Consider the following 26,815-nt stretch of genomic DNA (forward strand, 5'->3'; position numbering starts at 1 on the left):
ATTTAGTACAAAGATCCAGGTCTCAAACCATACAAAGAAAGATCATCAAAATAAATTAATAGAAAATTATTTATTTATAGTCTATACAAATTTTATTTATACATACTTATATAACTGTGGTTCCTCAGTAGTTAAAATAGATAGTACAGGTATCTATATAAATAAAATACGATTTATATTACTTGAAATTTATCTTAATATGCAATTTAGAGCAGTTCGCCAAGTGGCTCGAGCATGCGTTCGAATTACAGATGTACATTGTACACTTATGTACTTTTCTGTCTATGTGCGCAATGAGCCTGAAGGAAAACGTCATGGGGAAACCGGCATGCTTAGATCCAAAAGTAAACGGCATGTGTTAAGACGGAAGGATCGACTACTTAACTTATTAACAAATATCACAAAAGAAATGGTAGCATGCTGAAGTCTCCAGGGCGCCACTGTCTTTTTCTGTTGCAATTATTGGAAAAAATTAAAGCTCATTGGGAAATGTGGATCGAGGGATCTTCAAAACTTTTCTCAATGTCACCTAATACCTTATTTTGTACTTAAATACAGGGTAAAAATAGTCAATATATTATTGCATAGAGAACGTATCTGATATTAAGGGGCGGTACAACCGATAAACGTAGATTTATAGAGGTTTTATTATCATAACAATAAGTTGCCTGGCCCGACTTCAGAAATGGGCCCATTATAGCTAAAGTTAGTGGGATCCTTAAGCACAATTTGTTTTTAGAATTTCCGGTTAATTTTTATTTTATCTTTTCGGCTAGACGTGCGTAGCCTTGATAAAAAATGTTTTAAAACATTTACAAGTTATAAACTGGGTTTATAAGGCAGGCAGCATAAATACGAACTAGCATGTATGTAATCTAGCATGATGGTTTACATCTCCATCTCTCTTCCCAACATCAAAAACATTAAGAATACAGAATTGAATAACATTAAGTTCAAAAATGGACTTAATGAATAAGAATGAAACATACAACTACAAAGAACTAGAACCAATTAATTTAGAATGCTTGAAAGGTTCTCGATTGTTTTCTCAACGTCCAAAAATAATAATTTTAAAGCAAAATAATGTCTAGAGTGTTAGGCGCAGGAACGCATCACAAGCACGTGGTTCAACCCATCAATCATGTCTAATCTATCTAAAATTAAACGCTCAACCTTTGTAGCTTTTAAAGATATTTTAATTAAATCTAAAATTAAGTAGTAAGGTATATCCAAAACAGGAAGATTCTAAAACGTAGAGTTAAAAAGGCTCATTTTAACTAATAAGAACAAGACTACAACACATTTTAATTGACGGTATATCTCTAGGTATTTGTAGTTTCAAAGTACATTGTATCTAAACTTAAAGAGAAAATTGAATGTTATAACAGAAAGATCTTGCTTTATGTATAGGCTCTGGAAATGTTACAAATAGTGAACAGACAACGTTTTGCGTCATAAAATAATGTAGGAGAACGAAAATTATAGATACCTATTTTGTTAACACCTTAGACAATAGGTACAAACAACTGACATGTCTAAGAACACTTAGAAAACTCCTTTTAGAAGTAAGGGTGATTTTAGTTATCTCACGATAAGGTATCACGAATAAAAATTTTAACAGAAATATTGTAACCGCTTTTAAGTATTTTATTTGTTCAAAAGATCTATTTATTTTTAATATTTAAGCAACGTCAGTACTTCTTCTCGGTTCCAGCTTCATTCAGTAATTCTAATCTCATTGGAAACTTTATAAGTATCGTTCAAAATAAACAATTGCTCACATTTATTGGTTAGGCGCAAATTAAATCGCAATTATAAATTAAAAATAAAAACGCAATGTTACATTTTTGTAATGGCTTAACGAAACCGATTATAGTTAAAGTACGTACACATTGAGACAACGAGAAAATTTAATTGTTGTAAAAATATATAAGGCTATATAAGTATTACTTTATAACAATATTTACTTATAGCTCTTTGACAAAATACATTTTCTAATCCAGTGGTCACTATACAATTTTGAAGTTGCTGAAAATTTTTAACAAAATTTTCATCCGTATTAAAACATTTACAATCTATTCTCCTCTGGAAATATGAAATATGGCTTCTTATAAATTCAATAATTCTAATAACATACAAATTATATGTTCTACAACTCTCTTCTATCTTAATTCACAAAACAAAGTCGGGTTTGGTCGAACATTTACAAGTCGAGAACAGACAAACACTCGGCTTTCATGGTCTTGGTATTGTTGTATTTGTATTTGTAACGAATAACAAAACATTGGAAAATTTAAAAAATAATAAATGTTTTTATGATATTATTCAAAATTTTTATGGGTCAAACATTTAATGTTCGTCGATACTACCGTCAATTTATAAATGTCTTTAAATAAAGGTGTCGAATCGACAAGATACATCATACATACAATAAAGGATAAAGGCATATTTAAGATTGAAAAAAAAGATAATAAAAAAGGATTCACACATACATATTGGTTGTCAAATACTTATGCGATCGGAAATTAATATCTTTTTTATTTATTTATAAAAAATACTCCTGCCCTAACAGGTCACTCTAATGAATAAGAGTGTACAATAAGTGAATTAAATTTACATACGAAATAAAAAAAACAAACATATGAAATTAATTAGGAAAATGTATTTCATTAACTAAATTTTATCCACCGTCCATCACCAACCATGGAATCATATGTGCCCTTTTCAGAAGGTAAATCCTAGCTGTGGGCACTTCTAGTAATGGCGGACGATGTCGCTTTCTGATTTAACCATCAGGTACATTGAAGCTAAGGTACTGAAGTACTGCTGAATTACTGTCCTTGCCATGTAACAAATGTATTATATACATCAAAAGCGCGAATTCTCGGCATACTCTTATCTCAAAATAATACAGCAGTTAACTTAATTATTTTATTATTCGGTATTCATTGTATTACTTAGTAATCTAATTCATTAACTTAATTCAGCTAATCTGGAATACGATACTCATTCTTAGGCGGTACGAAGTTCGTTGAGTCAGCTAATTCAACCGAAAATCTTCGTACTAACCCTGTGTGTAGTTAGAAAACCTCGATATTTACGTGGTAAAAAAGTCTCTGCACTTTCTCACTGTCTCTACACTTTACTGGGTAAATCATTAATTTCTTCAACCACTCTTCCTTCGACATAATATATACTTCTGCTTACTATTCTTTAAAAAAATTAAACTAATAAACGATGTATAATTCGTTCATAAACGGTCTCCGAAAGTAAACTCCAAGATAGTATTATGAGTCAGCAAAGAAATTTACAAGAAGAATTCAAAAGATGTTTAGTGTCACGTGACTCGTTTATAATCTTTAACTAAATAATAATTAATTGACCATTGAACATTCATAATAAATACTTAAAAGAGTACCGATAGTTTTTTGCGTCTTTGCCGATGAGTAGGGATGCCTACAGGTTCAAATTTAATGATGTGGAAAAAGTGATACCTTCTATCTTATGTCCCATAATAAACGTATTTTATTTATTAATTATATAATCGCACAATCAGTCTTACAAAATTTCATGCAAGTGTCTTAATAATAAGAACAGTAAAGTTATTTATAAATGTTGTCCAAAGTTTTGTTCTAAATACTCTCCACTAAATACGCATACCCCTTGAAATCATTACAGAGCAGTGTTATAATTAATATATTTTAAAATAATTTAAATATAGAAACGTTCATGTCCAGTTGATATCAGTGTCGCTTAGCATAATATTATGTATGTTACCGTGCAGACATATATCATTTGCAACACTGCAAGGGTGTTACAAATGAACGACGCCTGTGATTTCGTGTTGAAATTCTTGGTGCATTTTATGCTTTAATTTAAATATAATATTTATAAAGACAATGTTAAGAATAAGGCAATTGTTGAAAAAAATAAATCTATAACGTATATTAGGGGAAAAGTGTCATTATTACTTAAAATTTTAATCAATTTAGGAAGTTTTGCTTCATATTACTGTTAACCATTTACCGTACTTATATACTAATGCTATTAATGTATTAACTAGTGCATGGTGTAATTTAGCTTAAAGCGATCGTCAGTAAATGGTCTATCCAACCATCCAAATATATCAATAAGTTTAAGATATCTCTTCTTACTTATAAAGTCTGTTTAATGTTTAATTAAGTTTTATATCATTTATTTCTAAAAGGAAGTAACACTTGTTTTGTATGGTATGCGTTATATATAATAAAGAAATGAAATCAAATTTCTTTTTCAGATGTTAATTACCTTATTATCGTGAGTTTGAATTCTTCTATGTGCCTCATAGTAATGACAGCCATAATGTGGGTGTTATACACTACAGTTAAACTAATAACTTATCATAATTGGAACATAGTTAATTAGTCAGTTTACCCCACAATTACTTAGCGAATATTAATTACGGGCGCTTTTAGACAGAACTAAGTTTGATCTCAATCTAGACAGTTTCCAACACCTAATGTTGCAAGGTAATTCATTATGCAACATTTGAGTATTGCCACATCACTCCTTTTCCGCAAATAAACTTTCCAATCGTATTAAAACTTATTTCAATTAATAATATTTAAACATTGAACATTGATTTTAATTCAATATAGTGGCAGGAATTGTACACTTATAATACTATTAATAGCACTAAGGGAGCAAGATTAAAATTTATTATTAATATTAAAATGTTGCAGTAGACAAGTATATTATTGTATAAACCTCAGAGTACTAAAAATGCTACAGAAATCACAACTTAATCAAATCGACTATAAATGGAACTGACGTTGCTGACTGTAGAGATAAGTTAATGGGAAAGTATTATTTTCACTTTTTACACATAAGGGTGGGATTGGCTTGCATCGTTACATAACCGTCACACCGGCGGTATAGCCGTGTGTAATTCAATTATTCCGGCCCGGTGCACGGGACTAACGACCTTTTGGACGTGTTAACCCTATTGAGGGAAATATTGCGAGTGAATTTAAATACTTGAAACGCCTTCATAATAATTTTATTTAAGGTTAACTGATTTGTAGCAAAGATTTGTGCCTTCCGTAATGTAAAAGTCGAACATTTCATGAAATTTACATTTCTATTAGGTTTTAGATTTCTAAACATTCTAAACATTTCTATTTTTTCATACCTTTATTGAGTTTCTTTATACCGGATAAACAAGAAAAATAAATTCTATTTTTGTTTTAATAAATGCAAGCTGAACGACAAAATAAACTATCTAATAATTATCAATGTTCATGTTCAAAAATGGTCCAAAAATACAAATAGTTCCTCTTTATAAAATAACTATAAAGTCTTAATTATTATACAAACACAAAATTGATCATCAAAGTTCACATAAAATGCGCGGTTTCCATGTAGATAAGTAATTAGTTGCAGAAAAAAATCCTTTGCAATAGGGTCAAGGCCATTACTTTTCTTGAAACATAAAGTTAAAGAGAAATGTGAAAATAACACTTAGTCGCTCTAATAGATATGTACGTGTCTCTGGTGTAATTTTAAATATTGCCTTTTAAAAACACCAGTCACGCTAAAACCCTTGGTCTTAGATATCTGTATATTGATATTTTTATATTGATATAAAGACAAGTAAGTGATCAACCCTCTATGTCTGCCATACGCCATTGAGGTCGGGTCTAATGCCGGTTTCTTAACGTGCGAGTGTTAAATGCAGTAATTTATTAAGCGGGGTTTGAATCACAACATCCCTTTTTTATAAAAACGGTCCTATAACCTTCGCCGATATCAAAATGTACACATATCTCCTTTTATTATACGCAAACAAAATTAAACAAAAAAGATAATTAAAAAGTTAAAATATATGTAATAATGTAAATGTAAAAGTATGTAATAATAATGTGAAGGCAAAACTTACTTCAATATAACGATTATGTTTGTTTTAACTGCTGTAGTTAACATTTCAATATTGTATATATAATATGTACAATATTTTAATATTAATTACGTTTTTAGCCCCGATTTTAGCGAATATATATCGCGGGAGTCCACATCTTTAGATAAATAAGACTCTGAATTGAATCCGCTATTGAAGTTACGTCCCTTCAGATTTTCGTTGCTTATAAACATACAAACTGGTACCTAAAAGTATAGCAACTCAATCTATCATCTCAACAATAGGTCAATAAACTGTGTATTCCAAGGCAATTCAATTTGCACTTAAACAGTATTGTATTAAAGTCCAATTTCTATTGAAACAATAACGAATCGAAACGTGCCTTGCAAGAAAAGACAAGAATAATATTATTTGAATATTTTCGATTCGAGAAGAACGAGATATCAATCAATATTGAACGGTCTTCCAACACGTTAGAGTTGAATTCCATTTCCAACAAAGAAAACAAGGAAATCAAGATGATGTTGATTTCAGCTGAAAAAATAAACAGGGGTTACTTGTTAAGTTAAACATAAGTATTATGGAATTCTCTTAAATTACTATTGGTAGTCTATGTTCATTCGTGTTTTTTGCCAACGAGTAAAAACTAAATTGTATATACATAATTCATTACTTTTATTGATTAAAAAGTATCTTGATTTTTTTACACAATCGTTAGTAAACGTGCACTCAAATCTTTATAAAATTTAACGTACCTTGAAAATTTATTGAAATGATTAAAATTAAACTCGGTTCAGTTTTAAGCAGGCTTTGTTGTTAAATTGAATAGAGTATAACTGAAGGATCTGGGTATGATTCCCAGCGGAACAAGAATTTGGCGTTCATAGATATGATGGTATTATGGTACGTACTAACATACCTTAAAAGAAAAAACAACAATTGGGGGTTGAAGGACTTCAAAAAACTATTGCTATAGTTTCCCAGCCGTCAATTTAGATAAACGACTCATAACAATAACGGTAGTATAGAACCCGCATTATAATATTACCTTCCAAAGATACACCTGACATATTCCCTTGTATAGGAAAATTAATTACTGTATAGTGTAATAAGTTTATATTGGGTTAGGAAAATTTCGGAATATGCAAATACATGCTAAACGGGACCACGAACTAATAAACTTGATTAAAATTACTTTTCTACAAACTAATTTATTAAATTAGAAGAAATTGATTACGATATGAAAGAGTTTGTATGAAAAGGTGATTTATTAGTTTATTATTTAATTTAAATCATAACCTTATAGTTGTAAGTAGGAACCTTATAGTTAACCTAAGTGCGAAAAATTCTGTTCTTCATGTGTATGTATGTATAAGTGTAAATAAATAATTTAATTTTAATCTTTAAAACTTGGTTAAGTCGTATTTTAAGTGATATAGACATGTTTTGCTAGGGTTAATATTTGTTTTCCCGTTTCCAACGGGCAAACTTGTTCGTAACTTTCGGATCTATCAGAAACAACTATAGAAATCGATCAAAACTAACACTATCTTAGATCTGTAATTACACCCAAAACGCAACAATAAATATCGTATGCCATGAACGATTATTCAGAGAATTCGGAATATTCCGTACAATTTAACGTCTGTTCAAGTGTGCAATAGTGTTAAGGGAATGTAATATTGCATACTAGAGTCTCTGTAGGTCTTGGTTAGATTAATGGCGACCAATAGAACTCTATTGGTACCAATATCGTAGTAAAAACTGAGCTATGTAGTTTTTTCTGCACCGCAACGTAGGTGAGACAATGCAAAATGTTTTAAGAATATAACTAGATGTTTTTATAAATATTTTAATTGAATTTGATTAATTGTAAGTTTTACATTGTTTCCTATAAATATCCGGTTGCGAACATGAGAGACAAATGGAAGAATTTGGAGGAGAAATCGTCGGAGGTAGTGTACTTATATTAAATACAATAACATAAACTTAATACTATCCTTATTATACAGACTATTATTTATATAAACCTAAAGACACACATGCACACGAGATGAAATAACTGATAGTCATTCATACAACAAAACCACTGAAATTGATTCAGCGAGCAAACATCGCCTTCGCGCAAAACAATAAATCAAGGGTGGATGAAACATTAATATTCTATTTATGGCATTTCAAATCAAACGCTATATGGGTCATTCACTTTCATAGAAGTGACGTGTGAACTGACAGATTAGTCCACAATATGTACCGCCAACATAATCATAAGTCACCTTTTAGTCCATCCTGCATAGTAACTAATGCAATAAATTTAATTAAAATTACTTACTAATTAAAACTACTAACAAATCTCCATTCTAATAAATTATATTATAATACTAAAACAAATTCGTACAAAAATTAAATGTCGATGTCGTTGTGGGTGTTGTCTTTTTATAGACACTAAAAAATTTCAAAATTAGTTAAGCGACAAAAATCTCAACTCTTATATTATATGAGTTACAAAATTTATAATGATCATATTTGCTGTCGCTACACAACATTAGCCAATACATTAGAACAAAGCTTCGAACGGTCAATTGTCTATTATGATTATTGCTATAACAAGTTATTTGGTAATTAATGGACGAGTTAATTAGTCCCATAACAACATTATCGGCAAATAATATAGCTATTTATATTTGTTTACAACTTCTGTTCATTATAAAACCGATAATTGTATTATGGTAAATTTAGATTGTATTACATCTCCATTTTTTATTTTTTTGTTTGACATGCGTCCGACCGTCTAGTCCTCTTTCTATAGAAACGTTTTGTAGTATTAACTACAATTTAGGGTTCTCTTTAGAACAATATAACACTGGTACCTATGTACTTCATCTGTCTTAATTCAATAGTAAGTATTGCCCAGTTGGCACAAATTAAAGCCAAAAAAAAAAATAGTAGGTATGAAAAATATTTTAATAGTACTTACTCGCATTGAGAGGTACAGCGGGCGAGCGCGCATGGTAGGTGCTCGCGCCGCCCGCGTACACAGCATGGCGCGTATACCCCGCCACCGTGGATGAGGGATGTAATACTTGTGTTTACCCCAGGCACCACATTACTTTTAACCAGTAAGGGACACGATCTGAAAAATAAATAATGTTCAAGACTGGCTTAGGCTGGCTACTCAACATAATTTTCCATTTTTTTTTTATTATTTCGCAAATAGACTAAAAGTAGAAGTTAATATATTTTTTTTTTATTTGAATAAAATCCATTACTATGTTGAATTTATTTCAATTGTATGAAGATCTCGTAAAGCTGATTTTGGGATGACTGATCCAACAGTAACTTTAGCCTTATTCTAAGGAATTTCTGCTAAGCTGACTTATTAAACTTTTGCAAATTGCAAAATAGAAAATTTAGCTAACGAAGTAAGTACGTAACATAAGGAAGTCATTTATGTCTTTTAAAAATAGCTTGCGTTAAATAAAATAGGTTTCTTTTAACACAGAGATATTAAAAGTATATTGTGAACTTTTTATGCAGTCACCTATGTACGTTTTAATTTTATGAATAGAATCCCAGGAGATCTCAGACAGTGTATATTAAAATCTACTTGAGAACGTACAGTAATTGCATTTTAAATTCCGTCTATTTGTCGCAACAAATCTGTCTTCAAGCATTCAGCTTCAATCGTCTTTGAGCCTTTAGTAATTTCGAATTTAACTTGTTTCTTAAAGAACCTATATCTTTGTATATTATCTCGTTTGTCTCTCTCTTTCACCATATATTTATAGTAACCTTTTATATAAAAAGGAATATAAATTATTTATTATGGATAAAGCATGCATTTATCAAACTTTAAAGATTAAACATAGTGTGTATATTTTGTTAGTTCTTCCTTACATATTAATGTAACTATATGGATTATATAATCCAAGCTAAAGAATACATATGTACTACTTTGTTGTAACTCTTGAACAGAAATTGTATATATAATTTCTTTATCTCGGCAACGTCCCAGAAAACATGTTGTTTTAGAGAGCTAAAAACATACCAAACCAACCAAGTTAAAATCTAATCAAGTCAATTGACCCGGATATAAAATCCTTTATAGATTTATACCAGCATACCTACTTTTACACGAATTCACAATCAGTTAGCCGGTAGCTAGCATGGCTTTCAATCCACCACTTGAGAACGCATACACGTTATCGCCACGTTTGACTTAGCGCATTAAAACAACCCTTTTGAGGTTACCGAGTCAGAAAGCCAGATTGAATGGCACCATTTGAAATAGCTTAGTTGGAAATTGACCCGATTTCTCTCGTATCAAAAAACGCTGAAATATGCTAAAATTTTACGTTTAAATAAATTTAAAAGTGTGTGCTGAAATATATTATGCCCTAATAATGGTTGAAAAACTATTAGTAGATTTACTATAAATCCTCTAACATTTCGACATGTTCCAGATGATATCTTAAAAGTGAGTTCCAGAAGTAAGAACAAAGAAGAATAATATCTGGTAGCTTCATAATCTCTAGGAGGTAAGAATTTTGTATTTTCAGATCTATCTAAAATTATATCTATTTAAAATTATATATTTAAAGTTTGATAAATATGAAATATGATATCTATAAAAATGAGAGGAATTAGGACATCAATGAGACAATAAAAAAATTTAATATCAAAAAATTTTAAAGAAGATTTTGAGGAACTCTAAAATAAAGGTCTTTCATTTCATTACATTTTCCTAGTCTGGTAGGAAAAATCCTTAGACCTTATTATTATATATTATTACGCATTTAACATATGCGAGAAAAAGCGTGGCTAGCATTCGACTCAGGTTTGAGTTTGCCTTCTAGCGTCAACTTTCAAAGGAACAGTAATCCTTTTTGTAAATCTGAATTCCAAAACACGTAAGGTCACACCGCAATTACTATTTTTATTTTTTTATGATCCAATATACAAAAATACATACAACCCATAATTTACATCTAACCTCTACAATCAACAACTTATTTTTTAATTGGTAGTTATGAACTTATAATTTGAACTCTGAGTAAAACCAAAGGAAACCCTCTGGGGTAGCCTACCAAAATGTTCTATGTTGGTATGTAATAAAAAGGTAGGCTAGGCATTAAGGAGAAACAAAGTTCGCTGGGGTAGCTAGTTAAGTTATAAAAATATAATTATAATTTCTAACTAAGGAGTGACATTTTCAATCAAGTATACGGCTTCATGACTTAACTTGAATTTGCTCGTTTGGTTAGTACTTTACTAACAAAATACGAAGCTAAGCAGTTTCGTTACTTCCCCTATTGATAATATTATAAAGTGCCATTACATTTTCATAAAATGACACGGTCATTGGTGACATGTGCTACTCTCGTGCTCTGTCGGGAATCTCTGAATCGCTGCAATTCTGAATACAGAATTACTTGCATTAACAATAGTTATCAAAATTGCTCAAGTTTGTTTCAGTTTTACCACGTACGTCGCAACAATGTGTTGGGACAACTTCGCAGGACAAATATTATATGCAGCAGAAATATTTACAAGTTAATTGGTATATATAACGATGTTTGTTAATAATTAAATACATATTATATAGTCAGAGATCTCCAGTAGTCAATACATTGTAAATACCATAAGTGACATTCACAACAAAAAGAGGCGAAATATGCTCGGGTCGCTTCATATGTGACAATTGTGGCAGTATCAAAAGCTCATTCGAGTTGCCTACAAGTTAAAAGCAACTCAAAAAGAGGCAAATTCCGAAACTATTCGCTACCCGTACACGCCACGCGGCATCGCGCCTACCGCACGATAATAAAATGCATATTAGATAACAATGTTTTGTTGTCTGTACGTGTTGCGGCGTACGTGCGAACCCCGTATTAGTTAGACCGTTCGAAAGGCCTGTATGACTGGATATTGAGAATTGTTAGTTTAGTGCCAGAAGCTGACTGGAAATTGGCTATTTTCGTGAGAAATGTCATTGACTTTCGGTTGGCACAATTTGGGGTTATGTTCTGGCGGAAATATTGTTTCGGTAATGGTTTTATTGGGACATCAACTTAGATTATATTGAACAGAATATTGACGATATTGTGAATATAAAACACTTAGTGTAAGATTTATATCATTTTTACGTGACAAAACAAAACGAATAAGGTAAAAAAATTGAAGCAATGTTGAGCATATTGCTTCAACGTGTACGTAACAATCTGCTCGTAGCGGCCTTGTAGCGCTACGGTCGAGAGACTGCTACGAAGTGTAATCTATTAAATTACTGAACTGGGACTGGTAACGCTGAACATACAGGACATAGGCTGTGACTTAAATCGCTGAAATTATGATAAGCATGAATGTATGTCAGGTATATAAGTTGATAATATCTTCGTTTAACAAAATATTACGTTAACGCGATGATGTATATTAATACGTTACTCATAAACTTGGCTTCTAGCCCTTAAATCAAAAACCTAACTCTCTTAAAATTAAACTTTAGGGACAAAATAAAAAATCTCAGGAAGACTGAACCTTACAACAAATTTTATTTAAACAATTTGATTTAATTAAAGATCCATTTTAAAACAAACTCTCAATTATAAATATTTTATCGCCTAAATTACTTCAAATAAAAATAAATTGTAAAACGAGGCTCACTCGTTTTCATAATATGAATATTTTTATATTTTTTTAATAAGAAATTCTCAATAAAGAGAATTTATTAAGTAAATGTTTATTCTGTGGACAAAAATACTATGAAATTTTACATGTTCGGAAATATTTATAGATATTTTAGTATGAAAATTAAATACAATATGAACAAAGCTCGGCAAAGTGTGTCCTGAAAGTAGATTTGGCAAGCATTCCGCATGAAGGGCAAAATAATTGAGATACACCGCGTAATGGCCACCGCTGAAAATTGTTTTCATTACAAACGCTTAATTGGAAAATCGTTATTCTATTTGTATCGGATTATTTATTCGCTGTTTTAAGTTGAGTAACGTCACAAAACTAAATAGTAAGGTGTTTGCGTAATAGAATAAAGATCAGATAATATATTGAACACGTGAAACTATGTACTAGAAAAAAAATTTTTTTGCCATTGCTTCTTTTATTTAATATTAAAAGTATTTTTACTATGCCCTTTTCACTGAACTGATATGGATAAGTCATTAGAGAAAAAATGCTATGATATTTCTATACTACGAGCATATAAAGAATAATCAAGTCGACATCCATGCAATAAAATTTATAATATTATTAATGGATTAGGTGGCTAGGCCTCAAATATCCGTAAATACATAAAGTATTGTAAGAAATTAATATAATTTACCATGAATGTGTATTGAAACACTAACACATAATCAATTTGCGTAATGGTGAGATCTTTCACTCATCTTTTGTTACTTTGATGTCAGCGATCGAAGGCCACAGATAATGAAATGGATTACGATTGAACGGAAAAGCCTAAATTGCCGACAATTGGAACAGTTGTAATTTTTCACACTGGCAACCTTTAGAACTTTTTATATTGCTATCAATGGGAATGGATAAAAGTTCTTTTACAACGAATTTTTGATGAAATGAAAATATATAATGAAGTATTTTTAAACGCAATTTACAATCAACAATGCTGAATATTACCATCCAATTTTACTTCGGAACTTGTTTTTATTTGCGCTATCATATAAAATGTTATTAGAATTTACTAAAACAAATACTAACTGTGCGAAACATTTAAAGAAAACCTTGCCAAATAGGTAATTTTTACATTGAATTCACCAAAGGCGAATTTAATTGTCTTTAAAAAAAATTTTTAGGTTTATGTGAGAATACAAAAGAAAATCTACTTTCATGTACTTCAATATCAAATATACTATCATATTATATTACAATGTAATTTAAAATATTATTATTGGCTTAGGTTTACAACAAATATTTTAGAAAGTCATTCCATAACCCTTCCTCTTGTGTTTTTTTTTAATTTACAGGAGGCAGACGGGCAGGAGGCTCAGGCTCACCTGTTGCTAAGTGACACCGCCGCCCATGGACACTCGCACTGCAACAATGCTCGTAAGGGCGCTGCCGGCCTTTCAAGAATTGGTACGGTCTTTTCTTGAAGGAACCTAAGTCGAATTAGTTCGAAAATACTTGAGTAGAGTAGTGGTGGTGCGCGGCAGAAATTGCCTTAAGAATCGCTTTGTCGTGGAATTGCTAGTTGGTAGTTTTAAGACACATTTGGTGTCCTTTATGACTATAGAATATTGATTAATGTGCTTTGTTAATTATATGTCTATCTAAAAAATTCTAAAATTCTGTTAAAAATAAGGATTGTATAACCCACACTGTAATCTATTTTACACGCACGTATATTATCTATTACAAGCCGAGCCTACAGGCGCTGCGGTCCCATGGGGAATCGTGACATCGACAATATTATACCTTCGTAAATTACTTATGTAAACAAAGGTGGACACAATTTATGCTTTATTACCCTCATAAAGTGTACGTTTCGGTAAGTGGATATCTGCTTTGAATGGGGATTCCCCTGAGATAATTGTGATAAATAGATGCTGGAAAATTAACGAAATTCAGTTTCTATAAAGGACGTTACCATAATATTTACATCATTTGTTTTATTAAGCTTAGTATAATTGTATGTTTATTTTTGTTTTTGTCCGTTTGATTTCAATTGTACTTAACCTGCCGTTACTATTTTATCTATGAATTAGAATCGAGGGTTTAATTAATATAGGATCAGAAAAAAATGCCTACTTATTAAAAAGCCTGTTTATATTAATTCTAATATACGTTGGGTACACAGATATTTATAGTGCGACTAATCCATCTTATATGCATATGAGATATTAAAAAACGAAATAACCTTTCTATTGTAACATGTAAATAAATAGCAAATTTATTAACAATGAACAAAGAGATATACTTCTATAAACATTCATGGCGATATTTTCAATTTGAATGAACGATTTGGTCGGAACAGCGAGTTACCTGTAGAGGGAATATCAAGTATATTTATTTGTATCACCTCTTACCTCGATCATTTCCCTATGGGCCTTACCTCACTATATCAATACACAATCGACTATTTGTCTAAGCATTATACATTTTATATGATGTTTTCTGCATTATATAGTTGAAGCTATAACATATTGTATATGACTTACGTAAAATAAAAGCTAATTTTAACCACTGTGTTATGTGGACCTAATCTTCGTACTAAATCCTAGTCACGTTTTAAAGTAATATAAGTAATATTACTTTAAAACGTGACTGGAAGTCCATCATAATTTAAAGAAAAAGTTGGTCATATTTTTAACTTTTCATCTCTACGAGTATAATTACAGTAATAATGTGAATATTACAATTTGAAAGATGAATCCTATTAAGATAAATACATATTCATATTTCATATGAAACGTACATTGTACATACAAAGATACCTTTTAATAGGATAGAATTAAATAACATAAAATTCTTATTTTCAAAGGTACTCCTCAGAACAAGTAAATAAAAATCATAGTTATCAAAATCACTCAAGCGTAAACTTCAAGTAATTTTAAGATACCTAGTACTTTTCAGTGCCTAAGACAAAAGATAACTTAAGTAACGTTGCCCATAAAATATCTTCGAACAAAATAAGTAGAATCGTTTTTAGAGCACAACACTTCAACCTTTCATACAAAAAATTAAAACCGTTCATGCGCTGAAAACAAGCGACTGTCGCCAGCCACTGTAACCACACGTTTTAGGAATTCGGGACACCGGGAAAGTCAGCGTTCAAAATTTCGGGGAATTCAAAGCTTTCTGAAGTGGAATTCGAGAGTTGGTTTTATTACTTTTATATCAGGGAAGAAGTGCACTGTCGCTTTGTCTATGAGAGATATTGGTTGCGAAAGTTGTTAAAGTCTTGAAAAGAATTCGTAATAGGAACGTATCTGAACTATTTACAAATATCTACGTTTACAATCTTGTAGCGTAAGTTTGAAACTCGGATACAAGTTTGAGATTGGATTTTGAACGGATATATTTACTTGTGAGGCTAAGATACGATATGTGGGTGAAAACCAAAAGATGTAAAACAAAAAAATTTGTTGTTAATAATTTAAATATTACTCACCCTATTACATTGACTGTAAGGTTTAAATGAGAACTCTTTTTAAATAAAACGTTAATATTATGTATGTATTTACTATTGTATATTGAATGATAATTAACGTCGAAGAGTTAATTTAATATCTAAATAACTATAACTCAATTTGAAATTCTGTGGTTGAAGTATTTATCTTTCAAGTACTGAAATCGGCAGACCGTAATAATCAGAACGAATCGATTACCCTCTCAGACGATTCCTAGACAAATACCTCCAACACATCAAACCTTTGCTAAAATATATCAAACCCTTGCACCTCCGGCTATGCTTTGAATTGCCCGTAACGAGAAGATTGAATATTACTACAGTACTATTATAGAAAAAATTAATGTTTTTTTAATGTTGCTAGTATTATATATTACATTTGAGTTGTGACATATTCTTTCTTCTTTATTTTAAAAATATATTTTAAAAACTAAAATGTATTCTCCTCGATTCACAATCGCCTGATCACGCTTCTAAAAAGACCCCGTAAAATAATTGTGCAGGAAGTAACACAAAGTCAAAATGACAAGCGCCATGTATCAAGTTGTTTAGCTCAGCGGAAATACGAAGCATCTAAGGCCTGTTACAGACATCGCGATGTATTGCTCTTTTTATTACTAATACCATTTGGTTTAAAGCAGTATGTAGTAAAACCTACATATAAATTTAAATATATAATTTTGAATGATAATCTTACTGTTATCAAATATAATGAATTAATAATTAAATTAATAAAGTATATAGCACTTACTTATTATTGTTTATTTAAAAATCTTTTATTTAATCACCAGACTTCGAATTCTAAGTTTAAATTCTTACTATAAAATCTAAATGACAGTACCACTATTGCAGTTTTCCCGGGAGTCCAAAGACTATAGAGCTCTTATCAAGATGGCGACCTCCGTTCGTGTTTCGGCGGGAACGTGAACGTTTTGCTAGCTAGCACTTGGATGGAGTTGCAGTTTTATCTCGACTTTTATTTCTTAAAACAATAATTCATTTGTCAAAAATTTTCGTGAGACGTGCCCTGGAATTGAGTCAAGAAAGTTTTCACTTTTACGTTGCTAATTTTAAAACAGCGTATTTTTAAAAGCAGTTTGAAATATGTAAAGCCGTGATTTCATATATATACTAGTGAAAGGCAAATTTAAATCATTTATTCCGATTAGACCACCCGAATTGGAATTTTTGAACGTTAAATAAAACATAAAGATGATTCTAGTTGGCCCTTACAAAAAATAGTTTCGTGTGGAGAATAATAGGAATGAAAATGATTTCAAGTCTTTATATAATCCTAAAGCACTCGATATTAGGATGTTTAATTATTTCGAAAGTATATACTTGTCCATCCTCAATATTAAATATCATATTTAAATAGTAGTATTTAGTTTATTTTATATAAATCTTGAACAGTAACTAATTGATTTATGACTTTAGCTTAGTCAGCTCATACATAGCGAACGTTATTGAAATTTCGTTCATTTAAAATTAAAATGTAATTTATTAATGTACATTGCGATGCTCTGGTATAAATCATATGCAAAACGGATGCATTTCCTTAAATTTGGAACGAACAGCATATAATATTTTCTGAACATTTAAAATGTTTATTGTAATAAAATTATTTATATATTTTGAATTTATTATTCGTTCGATCTTTGTTAGTTTTTTGTTTTATTTGAAATCAATTTTAAAAGTCATGCTTTTATTATAAATTACCAGCAAATCAATATATTTAATGTGACTAAAAAATTCTTTAAAAAATATTTAAAAAACTCAGGTAACTTTTACCAATAATGGCTTTGTTTGTTCCTTTATGTTGAATATATATTTTAATCTACCAGTCAATTAATCTTACAACTGTGATTTGTAAAACTGTGCTTTATGTTTCTGTTTATATGTGTATTCCATTTTTTTTAGGCTTTTGTGTGTAATGTAATTGTTTGGATATTGTTTAATGATTAGCTGTAGGAATACTTAAATAAATAAATAAATCATTTTATTACCATTATTTTCCTTTCACAGTTAGTTTTCAATTTTTATATTTCAGAAGGAAAGAAAGTCTGAAATACTATAATCTAGTTTTTATTTTGACGTAGTAGTAGAGTACGTAGCAGTAAATAAATATTTTTTATAAAGATGTACATAATTGCATAAAAATATATGAATCATTTTAATATCTTCAGCTGTATTTATCACAGGAACAGCTATCGACTCCATTCAAAGACATAAAGGAATTCATAAATTTACGATAAGGCCCACAATATTATGCGTTTTATTAGTGAACGAATGAACGAGTTATGATTCGCCATTTGTCAGAAATGGGGACCGGATCCGGAGTCCCAACGTGCTACCTACAGCTATTAACCTACATTAATTAACGATGATAAATTGTTCTATAGTTTGCTTATACAGTTACCTGTTCGAATATAAAAATAATACAATCTTAATAATATGTTAAGTTAATTATACGTATGTTTACTGTACTTTTTAAAATACTCGAGATCAAGTAGGGCAAATGATTAAATAGCTAATAGGCGTTCAAACCATATGCAATATATACATATAACAAATATTATCAACTGGAGTTCGAGAAATATTTAGTATTCAATAAAAATCGCCGAGTGTCAAAAGTATGAAAACCAACAGAAATTATTGATGTTTACAAATCGTGAGTAAATAACGCGGAAACAGAAACGTAGTCAAGAGCCAAGTTTTGACAAAAAAATCAAAGCTGTAAATCCTCTCATACACAGTGCCAAATACATATTGTTAAAAATGAAAATATGCGTGAATATTGAAACGATAAAGTATAAAAGATTTACGCTATAGAGTGAACACGGTTAATTCGCAACAAGTGGAAATTGGCACTTCGTGACTAGATAGCTGTGAAAATAACATTTTTTAGAATTTTTAATAAAATATTTTTACTGGTCGCCGCTATTGAATTGCATTGGCCGCAATATTTCAGTAAAATCACCGAGTTTTAAAGATTTCTTTTAAGACGATAAAATATCTTACCTCACACTCTTGTTATATTAACACATCTATTTATTTCTTTTCAGGCAGGTTTCAATAAGGTTGCAAGAAAAAATACAGTCCGTAAACCTTATAAAACACTGTATGTACATATAAGTTATCGTTGCTTTGGTAGAACAGTTTAAATTGTCTGTTTCAGCATCAATAAAAACGGTAAAAACAAATTGTCAGCGATTCCCTTAGATACAAAAGCGGTATTCCCTGTGTACAACACTGGGATGATTCTATAAAAATACCGATTTCCGACACCTGAAAACCAGACAATCAATGGCCAAAAAATACTATGACAACGCGGTTACACTGACGAGTATAGTTTTTATAGCTTTATTTGCTGACGACTAGCAATCGTAGGCTACAGTGCACTGATTTGTGCAGTCTCTCATACGTTTCAAACAACAGTAACTGGAACCTCTGTTTGTAAGATGTTACAAATAATTGTGACTATTAGTTTGTAACATACGTATAGTATTTATGCTGAATTAAACTATACTCAGGTTATTGGTGTTTTTAGTAGTTGTGTTCTTATTAATAGTAAAACCAGACTCATTGTTATAATGTTTCAAGGGTGTTGAACCACTGTCGAAACTGTATAAGAGTCGAGAACATTTAAAAAAGGGGCCTTAAAAAGCAAGACAGATCATTTATTCTATCAACTAAAACCCTCGACATCTTCACTCGATAAGGGGTTATGAGGCGATTTAGGGGTTAGAGAAACAGGGGTCTGGGGGTTTAGGTAGGCAGGCGACAATTACTCACAGGTGTCGCTGGCCTGATTAATGCGAGGGAACGCTCACCGTGACAAAAAGGTCCAGGGAAACAAATGTCAACGTTTTTGGCCTGTTTCAAATGGTTTTTATCGTGTCGTATTATAGGTGAGGCTTTATTTGTAGATTTTTTCGCAAATCCAACAGTTTTGTTAGCAGTTTAGATTTCGTGAATATATTGTTTGTTCTTTTTTGGTTTATTGTGTTCGATGTTTATAGAATAAAATATTTTTATCACTATTAGGTCACTACCAACATTTTGCATGAGGCACATCAATCGTTGCTTTATTCAATGGCTAACTAAGATCCACGAGTTATATATCTGTTTAAAATGCTTAGTTCTTTCGATGCTTTTTTTTCAATATTTTTTAATAGTCATAAGATTCATCGCTTTCTACTATCGAGTTTTGACTCAAAATATTACATATTAAAACACCGAGAGAGAATCTAGAATCTGTTTAGATACAAATGTTTTATTAAAGTATTGTTCTTATTTCGCTTAGGTCGAACCTAGGTTTCCTGTTCTGGTTGTCACCACTAGGATTTGTAAAAACAGTAGAACCTCTTACAAGTAGCTCTGTATAATTACTTGTAAATATAGTATGAACCCGAACTTTATATTCTTATAAACAGTTAATTAAAAACTCCTAAGTCTTTTTAAATAACACGAATAAACAAAAGAAAATCCCGGACCAGCAAGGAATAAACGATTAAAACGGTTTTGTCTTAATCTTTATAAACGCGTTCACTTTTTACACTTAAGCCCGGACTCTCAATCCCACCCACAGGATATATTGTTTTCATTTTACCTAACCTTTATTGTGAAAAAGTTCAAAACTTTCCGATCCAACTTTTTGTCTTTCAAATTTTATTTCTTAAAGGTTTTTTCAGAAAAACTAAAAGTGGCACCATTTTGTGCTATTTCCTCCGAAAAAAATATTTTTGGGTAATAATCGCACCCAAGACCTCCGTCTATTAGCAACTTAGCAGAAGCAGTAAAAAAGAATCCGGTTACAATATAACAAAAAATGTTTGAAAAAAAAAACTAACATTAAAGTTGTAACTAAATTTAACCCGTTTTTACTAGATACATTACAATATCGCGAAAACAGATATTTTAAAGAAAATGCAACAGTTGTGCGAAGAATTTCAACTGGCGTAAGCTGCTTAGAAGCCTCAAGGATCATAATACAATCACTTTATTTTGCGTTTTCCTTTTGATTTTAAAGTACAAGGCTTATCTTTAACGGATTTAAATTTTATAATCTACCCAGTCTATGTTTGTCTGTGAATGTTATTCATATTATAATGTGTAGGTATTCAGCTGACCAGATGTATATTGTTTGTGGAAGTAGTGTATATTGTGTGTAGTTACCCAGAATGTCATACCGATAATTTTACGCGCAACAGAAATAGTAGCCAAATACATTAAACAATTAAATGCCTCTATAGATATATAGATATAGTTGAAATCACTAACAAAAAATGGGAAAAATATCTGGGTCTTAGAATAGATACATATTTAAAGTGGAACTTTCATATATCACACATAATTACCAAACTAAAATCACTTATACGCAGATTTTGGTCAATATCAAAATGTATTCCTCAATCCGTACGTCATTTAATTTATAATTGTTTAGTCAAGCCACATTTCATATATCTAATTGAAATATGGGGTACGGCATGTAAAAACATAATTTCTAACTTACAAACACTACAAAATAAATTAATAAAATCATTATTTAGATACAATTTTTTAACACCGACTAATAAAATCTACCAAGAAACCAAAATTATGACAATTAAACAACTGTATGTAAATAGCACCTGTATCTTGATAAAAAAATTTTTAAATAACTCTATCCATAGTTGCTTGTCGTTTAAAAAAATCAAACACACAACGACACGCAATACTCGTCGAGCGAGTTTGCTTATCTTACCGAAGCCGCGTACAAATTATTTGAAGAAATAATTTGTAATTTTTAGGTATGAGGGTGTGCAATTATTTAACCAATTACCATCTCAAATTCGCAATATTGGAGTGTTTGACAAATTCAAAAAGGCATTAAAGATGCATGTTAGAATGAACATAGCTGACTAAAATTGTTACGGCTAATGGCGACGTGTATCTCGCTCGTATATAATATATACATATTAATATTAAGTTTCTCATGTAAATAAAATATTTCTGTTTGTAATGAGAAATAAAGTTCTTTAAACATAAACATAGATATCGCCATTCTCCAATAACAGGCTAACATTCACCTCAACCATGACGAAAAAAGTGCTTGGGGATACAGTATTGCTACATCGAACCACGACAACACGGTTATACGGGTATACACGGGTATAGAACTCCATCTATACGTACACTACAATTATAAACATTTTTTCTGGAACGAGAGTGCCTTTTTTCTTCATGATCTCTTGGCCTCACTTCCTGAATATACACCCTTTGAATACGGTCATATAATATAATAATATAAATTCTCTTATGGAAACCATATTATTTAAGCAAGAATAAATTATAACAAACCTACATGCCTGCTATAAGGTTAGCCTCAAAAAGCAGTCATACAAGCAATTTTGATAATCCAGTTAGTAATTTGTACTAATACTTTTGTAGTAACTTTAATTTTTTATAAACTGCACATCAATCATACTTAATAATAAAACTCTTTAACTGCTAATACATTCATTAAACACAACGACTAATAAATATAAAATGGCTTTTTTTAAGTACAAGTTCAAATAAGATAAACGCGGGGCTTAAATAAAGAAAAAGTCGCAAATAAAAGCTAGTGTTCGATATTTGAACAACATTTTAAGAAATAAATTCAAAAGCTCTCACAAAATGCATTGGTATTCACGGACAGTGTGCAGAAATTGGGGCAGCACGATCTGGGTACCGTACCGCGCTGCTAAATGTCACCTGCGACGAACCTTTTCCTATTTTTTCATTTTTTCTACTGCTAGTTTTTCGAGTGGTATATTGTGAAAATCTTTATATGAATAACCATTTCAAAGGAACGCTGTTGATTCATTCTGAGTATAAGTTACACTCGCGACTTAGCGAATAAAATTGATGTAATTTTAGAATAGACAATAACGATTTTCTTATCAACTGCCAGTTAATTTCAAAGTAGTTTAATTCGTTTTAAATGTAGCCGAAGAAATTGAAGTTCAAAGTTCATTTTAATAGATAATGATAAAGATATGTTAAAAAATTAATAGAATCGAAAACATATTTATACAAATTTTAAACTCAAAAGATAATATAGTTAAGCCTACTAAAATCTAAAACTTAAAACCTTAAAAAATATAATATTATAACTAAAATATATTATTAAAAGGAGTCCGAAGTTCCGAAGATACTGGCAGCGTTCCCCCTTTGAATAGCTAGACTAATTATTTATTATTTGACCGACGTAGCTGCCATCGCCTGTAATGTCGATTTTTAGCTATTTTCTTATGAGGCCTTATTGTTCGCCAGAACCCAACAGATCTCAACACCGATTTAGATAAAACAATATTCGAAGCCTAGACCTCGTATTTGCATGCGTTAGCTTTTCCAACCCACACTCATTTAAAAATGTATACTATTCTGAGGCGAACTGTCATAAAATAGATAAATTATAATGTCTTGAAATTATAATTTATCAAGTTCGACCATTTATACCGTTATGGTCAATATTGAAACAATCATTGTTGTTACAATATCGAAAATATGTTCTTTTTCAATTTAGATGTTTTTTCACAAAGATCTTTTTGAATATAAAAAAAATCATCATATCAAATTAAAATATATAATTTATGGTCGTACCCATTCTTTTATACGCGTTCACATCTGGTAGTCTTCCCACGGCGGCGCACATTTTTTTGTAATGTTAAAAGTACAGGTAAAAAAGGCCGCAATGAATATTATTTCCTGAATTGATCAATTTAATTATAAAAAGATAATTAGCGAACTTAATTTTCAAAATGTCTACATACAGTATTGCCGTATAATTATTAAAAACAGTCCGAATAATTTAAATTAACAGGGAAAAACGATGATCTAAGCCTGAACAAATAAATAAAACCGGCGTAAAACTGTTGCGCTCTGTTCCGACATTTTGTTTCCCGCCATTTTTTCCTCAAAGCTCCACAGATAATTAATTATTCCTTCCTTTTTCGAGTTTTCGTGCTTATCTCGTATTTTCTAGCGAAATATGATGAGGTTCGACTAATATAGATAAATTATTTGAGATAAATTATATATTTATGTGGTCAATAAAATTCAAGATATGTTTTATCTACATACTATATAACAAGTTAAGTAGTATAGAGGAAAATATGTTTTCAACATATTTCTTGTTTTATTTATAAATAATGTAAACCGTTATTGTTCGAGTTCTAATAGTGCTTTTTCACTTTTACTGTTCACAGTTTTTGATTATCTACAAAAGCATCCCCAGAATAATATAAAGAATTGAAACTGTTTTATAGAGAAATTACAGAAAAACATAAAAACAGCGGCACATTTGTAGAACAATTAAATGTACATACAAAAGGTGATGAAAACAGAGTATTTGCGAATGATACCAGATTTCAACCTACTTGTTACAGGGATGTCAGGGAAATTAATTAATCGTCTCTAATGAAAGCCTGTGAGGGCCTTTGATGCCCAAAATGCCGTACGTTAATCAAACCAGACTATACTCATATATGCGAGCTGTGAAAAGCTTACGCTGTATTAAGAACTTTTTTTTATAAATTAAATTGATGATCTCTACTACTATGAGGCTTGAGACACTACGGCCCTTATTATATACATACCAACCAATTCAAGTCTTACGAATGAAGATCTTTGAAATGTCTTAGAAAATTACGAGATAAACGCGTTTAAAATACAGCTATCTTTCAATGAATCGGTTTTCTAACATAACGTATGCCTTTGAAAAAATTATAATATTTAAGTATTAACAGAAATGTACATCTTGGACTATTGGGTTATAAGGTATTAAGAGAAAACTTTTATATAATCTTTCGCCCTTGTGCAAACATATTTTGATCTCAACCAAAACTTCAATTCATATTCACCTTAAAAACTAAAAACAAAAGTGCAACTTGACGATGTAAGCGGTCCTCCGGTGTTACTATTGTTAACATAAACACGTATTTAATGTACAAAAGCCCGAGTATCGTGAATTACAAGCTGAGGATTATTCAGTTAACAAAGCCGCCGTGACAGCGCGCCTCCGTTTATTACTAGATACCATTATCTGCTGAGCTCGCTTCTAAATAATATGAATGAATTATTTGTTCACACTTCACTGGAGATATTGCTGGGTATGCATCTAACAGTAATAAATGCAATGGCACGGCAAAATCATTGAACCTCTCATATAGGTCGTTTAAGATGAGTTTTTCTATAGCATATAGAATATAAGTGCACATAATACTCTCTACTTTGAGATTTTTTTTATAGAATCGGGCGCATATGGGTTGGAGACCCACTCACCCGATGTTAAGTGATACACCCATGTCCTTTTTCTGTTTTTAAAGAATTGAAAGACTCAAATTTTAGTTATTTATGTAATTCAAAAAAATATTCTATATCTGATAAAACTTACACTTTCAATAATTATATATATGCCTACTTTGGATTTTTCTGGTCGACATATGATATACAATAAATGCAGTTTCGTACAGTTATCAAATTGATATTTTTAATTCAATGTGACATTACCCAAATTAAATGTTATGATAAAATGTTTTCGATTCAAAGATAGGCAATAAGAACATTATTTTTAAATTTCGAACTCTTTAGTCTTTTTCGGTTTCACTTATTGGCCAATCTCGCTTTGAAAGTCGCCTTGCAGATGGATAAAACGAATAAACCATTCGATCAAGGCCCGATTTGAACGTCATCAATGACGTTTAATTTGCAGCGTAACTGAGCGCTATTTTTTACCTCGTTTGCCTTTCGAATAATGTTCGTATGTGTATTTGACAACGAGTTATAAATTCGTTTAATTTATTGCTTTAAAGCTTTAGTGCTACTCAATATTATTAAATAGTGAATGGAGTAAGACTAGGATACAAGTGAGACGTGTATTAGTTTCTTAAATAGAATACATATTTGTATTTGAAATATATGCAGAAAATAACAATAATATTGTTAATGTTACTTCATGATTTAACGACGTTTCAGTGGTGTTCAATTGACATTAGTAACCAATTTCTTATAAACTTGTTACACAAATACTATCATTTTGGCTTTGATTACAATTTTATTTCTGTATATTTTTCAAACACCATAAGTTATTACAATAGCCACATAAAAACTAACGTCGGTTTTAATGTTTTCAAATATCTTAAACTACATTTATCTTTGAGATAACGGTTAACTGGATACTTTAATACATCCAGTACTAATAATTTTGGATAAAAACTCGCTGTGTGTGTTCGCTTTTAAGTCCAATTTATTGTTTTCCCTAGAAACGTTTTAGTATCTATAGACTAGCGCTAGGTGTAAAATGAGTAGACTACTTATGAAATGAGTATTTGACTCTTTATTGTGTCTCTATTTGTATGTTTTATGGAAGTATTTATCTCTAATGGAATAATTATTGTAACTAAACGCTTGCCTCTTCGGAAACATGCTATATGTTTCAGTTGTCTGTCTCAGTTGCGTTAACGAATTATTGTGTGATTAATAGTTATCATAATATGTATTAGAATAACTGAGGATGCGGTTCCAACCCTGGGGTCGAAAGTTCGACACCCAGCTCGGGACAACTTCTTTTTCTATGCGATTGTTTTTAATTACACAGAATAATACAATTTAAATCATCCTATATTACAGTTAAAAAATACTGTGTTTTGTATTAAGCTAACAAAGTCTTGTCAGGAGCGCCACAAATGCGTTTAAAAATAATTCTTCAACTGGTTTATTACGTTGGTTAA

At 30.7% G+C, this 26,815-nt stretch overlaps 1 protein-coding gene across 2 annotated transcripts in view; it reads right to left on the reverse strand.

The window, feature by feature from the left end:
- The window catches only part of LOC110992935 (calmodulin-binding transcription activator 2), a 146,685-nt gene that overhangs the window by 103,844 nt on the left and 16,026 nt on the right, over nucleotides 1–26,815 (reverse strand). For both annotated transcript variants that reach the window (XM_022258940.2, XM_045627916.1), the window contains exon 2: nucleotides 8,874–9,029. The gene's annotated coding sequence lies outside the window, so the exon portion shown is untranslated. The remainder of the gene's footprint in view (nucleotides 1–8,873; nucleotides 9,030–26,815) is intronic.

This window comes from Pieris rapae, chromosome 4, assembly GCF_905147795.1.
Source record: "Pieris rapae chromosome 4, ilPieRapa1.1, whole genome shotgun sequence".
In the NCBI taxonomy this organism is placed as follows: domain Eukaryota; kingdom Metazoa; phylum Arthropoda; class Insecta; order Lepidoptera; family Pieridae; genus Pieris; species Pieris rapae.